General features: G+C 30.2%; 1 long non-coding RNA gene across 1 annotated transcript in view; it reads left to right on the top strand.

Annotated features, from left to right (window-relative positions):
* LOC122270167 (uncharacterized) overlaps positions 1 to 9697 on the top strand; it is a 32053-nt gene extending 22356 nt beyond the window's left edge. The window contains exons 2-3 of the long non-coding RNA XR_006225637.2: positions 5618 to 5722; positions 8152 to 9697. This is a non-coding gene — a long non-coding RNA (uncharacterized lncRNA). The remainder of the gene's footprint in view (positions 1 to 5617; positions 5723 to 8151) is intronic.
* Positions 9698 to 13679: the final 3982 nt, after the last annotated feature.

Here is a 13679-nt window from a genome sequence, read left to right as displayed (position 1 = left end):
TATATATATATATATACGCATGCCAACTTATCACATTAACTTGCGTCTTCAGATGTAATATCACACTTAGAGTTATTTGATACAAATTCAATTGAATGCATGTATTCGAATGCATATTAACCAAAATATATGAAACTGTATTACCCAAAAATTGATTACTATGCATATTAACTAACATATCGTAAAAGCAGCAGAACGAATGTACAAACTCTAATATTCAATGAAATTAAAAGAAATTCTAACAAAACAAAACTTTTCCTTCAATGAATTAGTGTATTCGTAGACAGGGGGGGTGAGTGGAATGAAGAGGGGAGTTCTGACGTGAAAGATGAGCAAAGAAGATTCTGTTGATCGAGTTAGCCTGTGACCCAGTAATTCATCTTGTGACAATCGATAGAACTTGTCAGCTACCGCGGACTCGACGAAATCCGAATTTAGGAAAAAGACTCAGTCGGCAGAAAAGAAAACAAAAAACATTTCTTCTTCCATACCAACGGAAATAGGTTACGAAGAAATCCGGAAGCTTGCTAATAACGAAAGAAGAGATTTCGTGTGTGGTTTGAGTTTTGTTTTTCTTTTCCAAAGAGGAGAATTTCTCCAATATCGTATTTCTGGTTGAACGGAAAATCAATGCTATGAGAATGTGTATGTGTGTGTGGAACATGGAGACTCGATTCTAAAGGACAAAATGGCAATTTTTTTTTTGTTTTGTTCGAAATGTAATGAAAAGCTTGGAGACCGTCTGGACGAAAATGGTTTCACTAATATATCTGTTGCTTTCAGAAAATTAAATTCTATATAAAGAAAGAGATTAAAAAGCAATTTTCTGTGATGCTATTTAAAAATATTGACATAAAATACGGTAAATCGGTAGTTGAAAAGTCATCTAAGCTTTTATTTTGAAAAAATATTGAAAGAATGAGTTTTACCTGATATATGAGCGGTTCCCTGGAAGCAATGATTGGCTCCATTTTTAGAAAAATCTTAAATTTAAATTACAAAGCACTTGGTTCAGTCATATTTTTTACATTTATAGTAAATTTCCAAAATAATAGAAATTAACATCACAATACGAATAATTATTTTTTCACTTCTGAATAATAAACGTTTTATTTCAAAAGCAATTTTGGAAACTCGTACTCCAATTTAAATCCCCATTTCTCCAATTTCTCGATCTCCAATTTAACTTCTCATTTCTCCAATTTCTCGATCGCTAATTTAATTAACGAATCCCAACGACCAAAATATTGAACAAAATTTTGTATAATAAGTATATAAGTATATAATATCAATAAATAGTGTAAGTATGTAAGTAGTATAGAACTGTAATTAGTATAATTTACACCATTTAATAGAATAATTTAGTAAATCGGTAGTTGAAAAGTCATGTAAAGCTTTCATGCATTAAAATATGGAAACAATGAGTTTTATCTCATATATGAGCTGTTCGCTGTAAACAATGATTAGCTCCACTTTCAGAAAAATCTTAAATTTAAGTTACAAAGCACTTGGTTCAGTCAAATTTCTTTTACATTTATAGTAAATTTCTGAAAATGATAGAGATTAACACCATAATAAGACTAAATTTTTTTTCTCTCTGAATAATAAGCAGTTTATTTCATAAGCCATATTGGAAACTCGTTCTCCAATTTAACTTTCTCCAATTGCTCTATCTCCAATTTAATTAACGTAACCTTACGTTCAATATATTGAACAACATTTAGTATAATTTTATCACTCATTGTTTGTATCACTTCTTTTCCTTGTTGGCGTTTCTATATAAAAAAATATGATTAAATTAACTCTCCTTGGTTGGGGTTTTAAAATATTATGAAAAATTATAAGGAACGTATGAATTTGTTTTGTGGAGGTTGTTTGGTATCTTTGTTAGAGTCCCCACTTAAACTCTAAAAAGAAATATAACTCTAGGAAAGCGTTCCACATGAAAATGTTTCCGAGAACGGGTTATAGTTTTCTTCATAAATAACACTAAGTTTAAATAAATAACTATCTTTATTAACATTTAGGAAACTTGTAAATTTAACTAAAACATTTTAACATATATAAAACTTAACCACTTTAACATTGAAGCAGCATAGAAATAAACTGCGAAAAGGTAACCGGCGAGAGCATGCCGGATTGCTAGCTAGAACCGACGGGGAGAGAGAGCAAGCTGTGAGGATGCGGCCAAGTTATATCCAAAACATACTGCGCGCGTTTTACTGATTTCGCCCTTCACGCATATCTCCATTCAGGTATGAGGTTTATTACGTCAATTACCGGCTGCAAGCTACGTAGTCCAACGTCAGAGATTCATAGTTCGAACTTTGCATTTCAAACCACAACGCCACAGTTTCAAATAAAGCTTTGGACTGCTTTACAATATTAGAATATATTATATTATAAATCTGGTGGAATTGGTTTCATTACCAAAGTAAGAAGAAATACATTTCAAAAATATCCTGCAATATGTAAAAAAATGCAAAAAATTATAATTTTTTTAATGAAATATATTAAGAACTGTAATTAAGTTTAATTATTTGAATATTTTCTTAAAAAGTATTTTATCGCATCATTGAGTTTACTTTTTTTTCCAGCTATATGCATCTAAAGTAAAAATGGCTCTCAATGCAATTATTTAATGCTCTCGTCTTAGTAGGTTAAACTTACTATTTAGCGCAATATGACGATAAATTTTATTTTCAGCAAGAGAACGGAAGAAAAACTTACTTATAGAGATTTGAGTGCTTCAGCTAGTTGAAAAGTGGACGAAATTTCGATTGCAAGACTCCATCGTTACAAACAGGACAATAAGTCAATAAAAACGTATCCTAACAAAAAGGAAGACCTTTTACATACTGAAATCCATTTCTCCAGTTCTACTATAAGAACTTGAGTACAAATTGAAATGAAAAAACTTTACCTACATCAGATAAAGAGTAGATCTTTTTTAATATTGGCGTATTAATCAGTAAAAATATATTAAAACAGAACTGATAAACTTCTTTTTTAACAAAAAATGCAGTTCTAAAAGTATGTGATAATTATTTCTTCCTGTTATGAAAAATTTAAAAATTTAAACACGAATTACAATATTTATTAGCTAAATCGATTAAGTCATACAAAACGTATTAAGCATTTACTAAAGTCATACAAAAAATACAACCTTAATGACGATTGCCTTTTTACCTTTTCTTGCTTATTAATTTAGATGAAAGCTACATCTATATTAATAAATTATTCAACAACTATTTTAGTTTATGTTATAAATGGAATTTTTCAAACCGGTATAAGTTGCCTCATTCGAATCGATTAAGTCATACAAAAAGCCTCTAAATCGATTAAGTCACACAAAGAGTATTAAGCATTTGCTAAATTCATGCAAAAAATACAACCTTATTGACGATTGCCTTTTTACCTTTCCTTGCTTATTAATTTAGATGAAAGCTACATCTATATTAATGAATTATTCAACAACTATTTTAGTTTATGTTATAAAGGGAATTTTTCAAAGCGGTATAAGTTGCCTCATTCGAATCGATTAAGTCATACAAAAAGCCTCTAAATCGATTAAGTCATACAAAAAGTATTAAGCATTTGCTAAATTCATGCAAAAAATACAACCTTATTGACGATTGCCTTTTTACCTTTCCTTGCTTATTAATTTAGATGAAAGCTACATCTATATTAATGAATTATTCAACAGTTATTTTAGTTTATGTTATAAAGGGAATTTTTAAAAACGCTATAAGTTGTCTCATTCGAATCGATTAAGTCATACAAAAAGCCTCTAAATCGATTAAGTCATACAAAAAGTATTAAGCATTTGCTAAATTCATGCAAAAAATACAACCTTATTGACGATTGCCTTTTTACCTTTTCTTGCTTATTAATTTAGATGAAAGCTACATCTATATTAATGAATTATTCAACAACTATTTTAGTTTATGTTATAAAGGGTATTTTTAAAAACGGTATAAGCTGCCTCATTCGAATCGATTAAGTCATACAAAAAGCCTCTAAATCGATTAAGTCATACAAAAAGTATTAAGCATTTGCTAAATTCATGCAAAAAATGCAACCTTATTGACGATTGTCTTCTTACCTTTTCTTGGTCATTAATTTAGATGAAAGCTGCATCAATATTAATGAATTATTCAATAACTATTTTAGTTTATGTTATAAAGGCAATTTTTAAAAACGATATAAGTTGCCTCATTGCATTTCTCCACCTCTAGTTCTACAGAGTTAGGAGGCCGCTTTACATCATCTTGGATCATAGGTTAAATTTCTAATTCGCTTTTTCTTGATGTCCACCCCTTGTTTTAAATGTTAAACTTTTGATAATAAAGTGCCATTCAATCTAACATTTTACATTTCAGAGAAGATTAAAATAAATGGATCGCTTTGTTGTATCAGGAGAAATACTGCTTGATAATTTCTAAAGTTTCCACAGATTTTTTTTCTCAAAAATGTAAAGCAATAAAATTATACGATTTGGCGTTGCGAATAAAACTACCCATTTGCTTATTATTAAATTTTTAAAAATTTTATTTCTTCAAAGTTTAAATAAATTAAAACTTATTTGGATGAGGAGGCATTCAAATATTACTTAAGCATGTTTTTGGCGATTTTAAACTCCCCCCCCCCTAACCTTGTCATCAAAATAAGCAAATCACAAATCCTTCCCATGCTTAGGTAAGAAAGTCACGAATCCTACCTTGTTTTTGCTATAACTTTTACTTTTACTGAAGTAGTTCAATTTTAGGGTAATATTCAAAACATTGATCTACTTTTGCAAAATATAAAATTGGTTCAAATTCTTGATCTCTAAAATTCCTGAGAGAACTTTTTATCTAACTTTTTCTTTCTCCTATCTTAACTGTTATTTAAACTTGGAAGTTTTCCAAGAAGTAATTTTCATCCAATTTTTTTTTTTACAATTTTAAGAAAAGTTCTGAAAACAATGTGAAAAAGTTTTATGTAATAGCATTGCTGAAACCTCATCTCTTCCCTTGTCAGCACAAGTAAGCAAATGAAAGACTCCCGCACCCATTAGATGGTTACGTAGTATTTGAACGGTCTCATGCTTAAAAAATTTTTTGAATATAAATTACGCAAGAGACAAAGATATTTATCAAAAATTTAAAAACAAATATTGAAAATAATACTTACAAAAAGCATTAAGAACTTTCACATTCAAAAAGAAAATGAAATTAGAAGAATTCTTTGTACAATGTTATTCCCGAAATTCCGATGTAACATTTTTTATCACAATTTCGCAACTCCTTCAGAATGTAAAAAAAAACAAAAAAATAACCGAAGAGAGGAGAAAAGATGTTCCTAAGAAGTACAAAAATTTATTATCAGCGAAATTGAATGTAATTGCATTATATTGAGTTTCGACAACAGATTTGCAATCCTAAGTTTGGTTAATAACAACTTTTGAAATGCCTTTCTTTCGTTTTGTTTCTATCGAATCTCAAATTCATAGGATGTTATGCGTGAAACAAATATATAGTTGAACGTAACAGCAAAATGCTGCATACAGAGTACAGATTTGGAATCCTAAATTTGGTAAATAAGAATTTTTTAAATGCTTCTCTTCTGTTTTCAGTTGAATCCCAAATTCATAGGATAATTATCCTTGATGCAAAATACATGGTTTAATGTGACTGCAATATGTTGAGTTTTGAGTACAGATTTGCAACCCTAATTTTAGGTAATAAGAACTTTTTAAATATTTTTTTGTTTCGTTTCATTCGAATTTAAAATTTATGAGATATTATGTTTGAAGAAAAATGCATTGATGAATGTAATTGCAATCTATATTATATAAAACGCTAATACGTACGTATGTATGTATCAATAAAACCGATGATATTTCTTTTCTCGCGCTGGCAACAGTTTTCATTTTTAATTGATTGGATTCGGCGCGCAAGAGCACGTAGTGAGCAACCAGATAACAATAACCAGAGTGAGCATTATCAGGTTGTTCAATTCAGATTCATGCTCTAAAAACATGACAATATTTAATTTAAACTCAATTAGGAATTAATTAATTAATTGAAGTGAGAATGCTTTAAAAGGACGCTGTTGAATTGATATTTTTCTGCTGGAAGCTACCTAAACGTCTAAAAAACGTTTAAGTGTTTGTATGGAATGCAATGAATTTTTTTATATTTCGAGTTTATTTATGCATTGAATTTTCACGCTTTAAAATGCAGAATATTAGTGAAGCAATATTTGATAATTTATTTTGCTGATATGTTTCTTATTTAGCTAATGTTTTGATTTTTTCACCATGTACAATCTAAATAGCTAATATACTTTTTTAAAAGCCAATAAGAACATTGGTAGAATTCTTCTACATAAGTACAATACTATGTCTTTGATGATAAAATACTATGTCTTTGATGATAATATATTATGTCTTTGTGCTAGAACATTGTGTTCATTGGCGAGCGAGCGCAGCGAGCCATGGTTCACGGCGTGAACCACATAGGATTGCGTAGCAATTCTGGGGGGTTGGCGAGCGTTAGCGAGCAGGGGGCGGAGCCTCCTGGTATATTTAAATTTGACTATAGATATACAAGCCAAAATGAGCAAATAAGAGCTTTGGTCGAATGTAAAACTCCTAATAAATTTTGTTGGAAGAAAAATAAATTTTCTTAAAAAAATGTAATGTAGATCTAAGAGGTATTAAGAACTTCAATATTCAGAAATAAAAATCAAAATCCTTGATACCATGCTATTCAACTAAACCCGATTTCCTTAACATGATTTTACAATTGCTTTAGAATAAGAAAATAGCTATACAGGGAAGAAAAGATGTTTGTTAGAATTATAAAGATTCCAATATCAGTAAATTCGAATTCAATTACAAAATTTCAGATTTCGACATCAGTTTTGCAATCCTAAGCTTTACAAATAAAAATTTTTTGAACCTATTCCCTTCGTTTTAGTCGAATCTGAAGTTCAGGAGGAAACATATATCCTTAAAAAATATGATTGGTATAAGAAGTATCAAGAACTTCAATGTTCGAAAGTAAGAATGAGAATTCTTGATATAATGTTCTTCCACAAATATCAATTTTTGCGACTGTTTCCGAATAAGAGTAAGCATAAAAGGGGGTTGAAAAGATGTTCTTGGAAAATATAAAGACTTTAGTATCAGAAAAATTGAATTTAATGCAATATGTTGAATTTCGACTACATATTTGCTTGTCTAAGTTTGAAAATTAAGAACTTGATACAATATTTTTTTCTCAAAACCCGATTTTCGCATTTGCTTCAGAATAAGAGTAAACATAAAAGAGGGAAGAAAAAATTTTCTTAGGAAATCTTAAGACTTTAGTATCAGAAAAATTTTATTTAATGCAATATGTTGAATTTCGACTGCAGATTTGTTTGTCTAAGTTTGAAAATTAAGAACTTGATACAATGTTCTTCCTCAAAACCCGATTTTTTCATTTGCTTCAGAATAAGAGTAGACATAAAAGTGGGAAGAAAAAATGTTCTTAGGAAATATAAAGACTCTAGTATCAGAAAAATTGAATTTAATGCAATATGTTGACTTTCGACTACATATTTGTTTGCCTAAGTTTGAAAAATTAAGAACTTTCCAAATATTTTTCCTTTGTTGCAAGTTATTACGAATCTCAAATTTAATATAGAAATGATATTAGGGTTAGAACATATATTCTTAAAGATTGTTAAAGATATAAGACGTACCAAGAAACTTTAATATTCAGAAGTAAGAATGAGAATTCTTGATGCAATGTTCTTCCACAAATCTCAATTTTTGCAACTGTTTCAGAATAAGAGTAAGCATAAAAGAGGGTAGAAAAGATGTTCTTAGGAAATATAAAGACTCTAGTATCAGAAAAATTTAATTTAATGCAATATGTTGAATTTCGACTACATATTTGTTTGCCTAAGTTTAGAAATTAAGAACTTTCCAAATATTTTTCCTTTGTTGCCAGTTATTACGAATCTCAAATTCACTATAGAAATGCTATTAGGGTTAGAACATATATTCTTAAAGAATGTTATAGATATAAGACGTACCAAGAAACTTCTATATGCGGAAGTAAGAATGAGAATTCTTGACGCAATTTTCTTGAACAAAACCCGATTTATTTCTTGCAGGAGAGCAAGAGTAAACACAAAGAGGAGAGAGAAAAAGATGTTCTAAGGAAGAAAATTTAATAATTCGAAAGCAAGAGGAATGTGGCAGAAAGAGATATCCATCCAGTCCAGAAGGTTGGCAGAATGAGATGGAAAGTTCGGGCAGGAATCTTCGTTTGACAAACGATGTTGGCCCATTCTCGGATTCCCGAGGGTCTGTTGGAACCGTGAAATGTATCTCCAGCAACACGATGATGCATCGCTTATAAAAGACGAGACCATTACTCAATATTCGCCAGCACAAATCAATTTAAACACTTCCCGTAGAGTGCTGTAAACAATGCAGGGGGATATGCACAAAATGCAAAATAAACTCATTTTAAAGTAATGGTCTTCTCCCCGAAGAAAAATAATTTGTATCTTTTCCCTTATAAAATATATTTTTTATTGCAACTGATAACTATACATGTTTGGACACTTAATTAGAAACTTATATGTCATTTTTTCCATTATCAGTTTGAAATAAATGAGGTAACGAGGATATTTTCCAATAACGAGACAGAAAAAATGAGTAAGGAGATATTAGAATGAGATTTTTTTTCCGATCAAGTGAAGAACTTTTTTTGTAAAAAATGCTTTTTTTTTGGAAAATAACCAGGCATGTTTTAGTACTGCGATCAGGGAATTATGTGAATAACTCATTCTCAGAAAATGCAGAATATTTTAATTCCCATTCTCGGAATAGTACCGTGCATTTTCAAAAAATGGACATAAGGTAAAACCATGATACCAATATTTCGAATCTCAATATCGTGCAAGTTTGAAGCCTTATAAGTTAAGTGTGGCCGTTAAGCCGTTAAGTGTGGTCAAAACTACCAGAATATGATAAACTTTACCGTGTTTCTGGCATGATTTTGGTGAAATCAATCGTAAATTTTTTTTTTATAATATGTATTATGATTCCGTAATTTTATTGTGATATCTTAGAGCATTATTTTTTCGGATGAGTTTACTTTTCAGTTTTATATTTGTTAGAAAATGTGAGTTAATAAGAAATATAATTTTGAAAATCAGAATTTCTTGCAAACCGATACCAAACCGATTTCCGATAAACTGAAAAAACTACCAAATGAATATTCATGAATATTCAAGCACCATATACCAGATGCGTCTTTAGCAATCAGTATGGTAAATTTACCAGAACTGTTTTCTCCATACAAGGTGTAAAAATGAATCATGTTTCGGGTATTATTTTATTTTTTCTGCCTTAGCCCAGATAGTTCTTTATGGTAAAAAGGTAGATAAAGATTTAAGTTATAGCTTTGTCTCAAATTTGAGACATTTAAACTGTGGTTTATTTTATTTTTTCATTTTCTTCAGCAAAAAAGCTACAGACTAGTTCAATATTCGTTTACTATAGGAAAAAAGATTGCATTCTTAGTATTTAAGTGTTGTTGCATTTCGTAACCAGTCTTGTAGTTGAGACTGAGCAACAATGTATGTAATGACAAACCCAGAATAAACATTTGAGAAGTTTGGGGCCCCAACCGGGCTGTAGAGCCAGCCAATGAAGATGAATTTATTATAATAAATAGCTTGAATTATGTAATAAATAGTTTAAATTATAATACAATAATCCTTGTTTTTTAAAAATGAAATAAGAAAAGCAATTATATATTAAAAAAAAGGGAAATATTTTTTTCGTAAATTAACATGACAAACTATCTACATTATGTGTTAATTTAATCAAGGAATTTTAAAATTATTTTTCTATAAGTATTCACAAACTTGAGTTAGAATAAATTTTAATTTTTAGTTCCTTAATTTTAATTTTATACGTTTTTAACAGTTAAAAGTTATTAAATAACTTTTTAAGATTGTAAGATCATACTAGTTTCTTATATTTGAAAGATAATTAATTAAATTATTCCTTTAAAAATTCATTTGTATGCAATTAAGAATAATGTTAAAATGCTAGTTGTTTCTAAAAATCAGTGAATATTAGTTTACATATAGATTCTTTTTACAAAATGAAAGAGTTATTTTCATACATTAATTCAAGACTGTTTGTTCAATACGTTTATAAATCAACGTAACAATTTATATTCCCTCATATCCTTTAAATGACAAAATCCACTCAATATCGTGAGATATATTAAAAGGATAACTGTTATATCATAAGATTATAAGAAATAGCAGTAATTTAAGTAAGTACACATAAATGCAATATCGTTATTTTTTGACACATTAAACTGCATTTAACTGTGATTTATGAAGAACAGGTAGATGACAACTCAATTTTCGCGAGATCGTCCAATTATCGTTGATAAAAACGCAATGTTTCACTAACATAAACATATTGGTCAAAACACACCCTAATCTTTCTTAATTCACACTTTAGATAGGTAAAAAATGCCAAGGAAATGGCGTATCTTGAGACATCTCTTTAAATATTTAACGCCAACGCCCCATTTTACGCCAAAATGAGTTATTGCGAAACTTTTGGACAGAAATTAATATCAAATTATGCTCCGAGAATCCGGCCATTGTACAGAGGTGAGTATCGTTTTCAAATAATAGGGTTTAAGCAAATATGACAATTATTCGTTGATTGAGATAAGATAAATTGTTCTTGTCTGTAACCGTCATCCCCAAGAGATTGACCAGGCTTGATATTTAGTTTTTGACTTGGCAAAAATTAAAGAGTTTTCTGTTCGACTTTTCGTGCATAAGTTTTCATCCTCAATTCTTTCAATGATTTTACTGTTTTGTATTATATAGCATACGATGCCCTTTTTACGTAAGTTTATATTTCTGAAAGAAAATCCTAAAAATTCCAGATACTTTTCCTTAAATATAAAATCATCATCCAACTTGAAGTCTTAAATGTAAAATAATCAGCCCTCGTATTTTTTCATAAAGAATATTGTTAAAATGGACAACAAAAAACTAATACATAAAAAGTCAGTAAAAAGAATCCTTTTTTTTCGGTGTTCTTTTCTTGATTATACAAAAAAAGAAAAAAAAATTCGATCTTGAAAATTTTAGATTTTTTTTTTTTTCAATTGCAAAACCATCATCAGGTTCAAAGCTTATTTTAAACATAATTAGTGATTGTAAAGAAAATTATTCATTCATGGAGTGAAAAATTATGGTAAAATCACTGTACTTGTTATGACTTGTTTTTTAATAGAAATGACATTTCTATTAAAAAAACAACATGATTTCGGAAATATAACCAAAATGCACAGTATTTAAATCATTCATGTGGAAATTTTTACTTTCGTATATATCAGTTTACAGGATAATCGGGTTTTCAAAATTATAGTTCTTTTTACTACAATTTTAGTAAAAATACAAAACTGGAAAGTAATTTTTACCGATTGGTACTGCTAGTAATTTTACTAAGGCATCATGATATAACCGAATTTTACCACATATGCTACCAATCAGCATATTAATCTTTAACCACATTTTATTGTCAATTTTACTAAAAATCATTGACAAAACTTTGGTAAAAATTACCGTATTTTTTGGTATTCACATTGAGCCAGAAACACCGTAAATTTTACCACATTCTGGTAATTTTGACCATACTTTTTTTCTTAGTGTAAAGATAACGGCATGGAAATGAAAACAAATTATGCCTCATAAACACACGTAGTGCAATATTAATTTTAGAAAGAGGAACCATCATCATGAAACACCGAATGAGGGAAACACCGAGATGCGGAACAAAAATACAAGCAAGCTACAGCTTTTATATCTTTGCCAGTCTTTTTATCTGTTCTTGTAACTTGAATTTCTTCTTTACACGAATCAAATAAATAAAAAAATTTTTTTTGTCTATATTAATCTGTTTATTTGTTTTTGTTTGTAATTTCCATTTACAGTTTGTCTAAAGTACGAACTCCCCTAGCCATTCGTCTTGACCCTTGGTGGTGACTATGGTAACGTGGTATAACTACTATTCCAAGTAGGGATGTGGGATCACTGTTTAGGACAGGGTTTGGCTCTGGTTGGGGCAAAAAGTAGGGCGCAAAGGTTTTTTCTTCGGTCTATTGTGTTAGCCCAGAGTGAAGAGAAGCTACACTCCTTGAAATGTGCTATTCTTGTTTCCATAGCAGCAGACGAACTAAGACTTTATGATGGGGGGAGTTCTTATTGTAGACAAACTATACTTTAATCCCCTCCTTCATTCTGAGTTTGCACTTTGAAGACGGTTCTACCCAAGTCAAAATTCTTGATGGTCCCAACAAATCATATTCATGGTTTATGTTGGTTTCAGTGCGATTCATGATGGTTTAAAATCATTTGATGGTCACCATCATCCAACATTTTCCATTATGTGTTCATGGTTTTTGATATGCCAGCAAACTTTCCTCATTTCATGATGGAAAATCCTATGATGGTTAACCATCAAGCAAAGTTTGAATCTTAAGGTCCAACATTTCATGATGATCCATAATGGTTCCAACTGTGCGTTTCCATGATGGTTTGATGGGAAAAGCCTAATTGTTTTGATGGAATATACCATCAAAACAATTTGGCTTTGCGTATGTTGGCCCATCATGGAACAGTTCGAATTCTTACATTGGGATGATGGTTGTTCATGATCGTTCCAACATTTGATTTCTATAAAACTATGATGGAAATTTTTGATGGTTCAACGTGAACAAACCATCAAAACAACATGTTATTCTTATGTTGGACCATCATAAATCAGTCTGAATTCCTGCATTGGGGTGAAGGTTACTTATGTTGGTTACCATCAAAAAATATAATGCTTCATGATGGAATTATTGATGGTTACCATCAACATTATGTTGGACCATCCATGGAAGCCCAGATAAAACTTTGACTTGGGCATACTATAGAGCAAAAACTGTATTTCTTCGATTTATACACTGTGAGAAATTCCGGATCAGACTACGGTAAAGAGTACTGGCACCCTAAGTACCGGTACTTTTTCCGTAAATTTTTTCAAAACAAGAAATATGATAAACCGTAATTTTTAATGTAATATGTATTTTATTTTATTTTATAACCGTCGTTGAACAGCCGACCCAATTTCATGGGTTTACGACTACTTACGTTCAACTCCGTAGCCTTGTAATTTTGAACCAATCCAGAAGACAAGGAAACTCCTGGATCAGTACCCCCAGAGGTATTGATTTGTTGTGGGAACATGGAGGACTTTGAGACTCGACAGATTTAACGTGCATCAGTCACCATTTACTACACGGGGAGTCTTCGGCCGGCGAGGATCGAACCCACGACCTCTTGGATATGAGCCCAGCGCCCTACAAACCAGGCTATCCCGGCCCCAATGTATGTATTGTAAATATACTTACTGTAATTAAATAAATATGAGTGTAAAAATTATTATATGGAGTTTTACGGTAAAAGTATTTTTCTTTTTTATGCTGGACTCAGGGAGCCAATACTTTTTAATTTGATCCGGAATTTTTTACAGTGTATGGCGGTATTTGTGCTGTCTTCGTAATATTTAGCTTTATTCATATCATTAGAAAATATCGAAAGAATGT

Source organism: Parasteatoda tepidariorum, chromosome 8 (assembly GCF_043381705.1).
Source record: "Parasteatoda tepidariorum isolate YZ-2023 chromosome 8, CAS_Ptep_4.0, whole genome shotgun sequence".
Lineage (NCBI taxonomy): Eukaryota > Metazoa > Arthropoda > Arachnida > Araneae > Theridiidae > Parasteatoda > Parasteatoda tepidariorum.
Note: the sequence above shows the minus strand (reverse complement) of the source record. Positions and strands in the feature narration are given on the sequence as shown.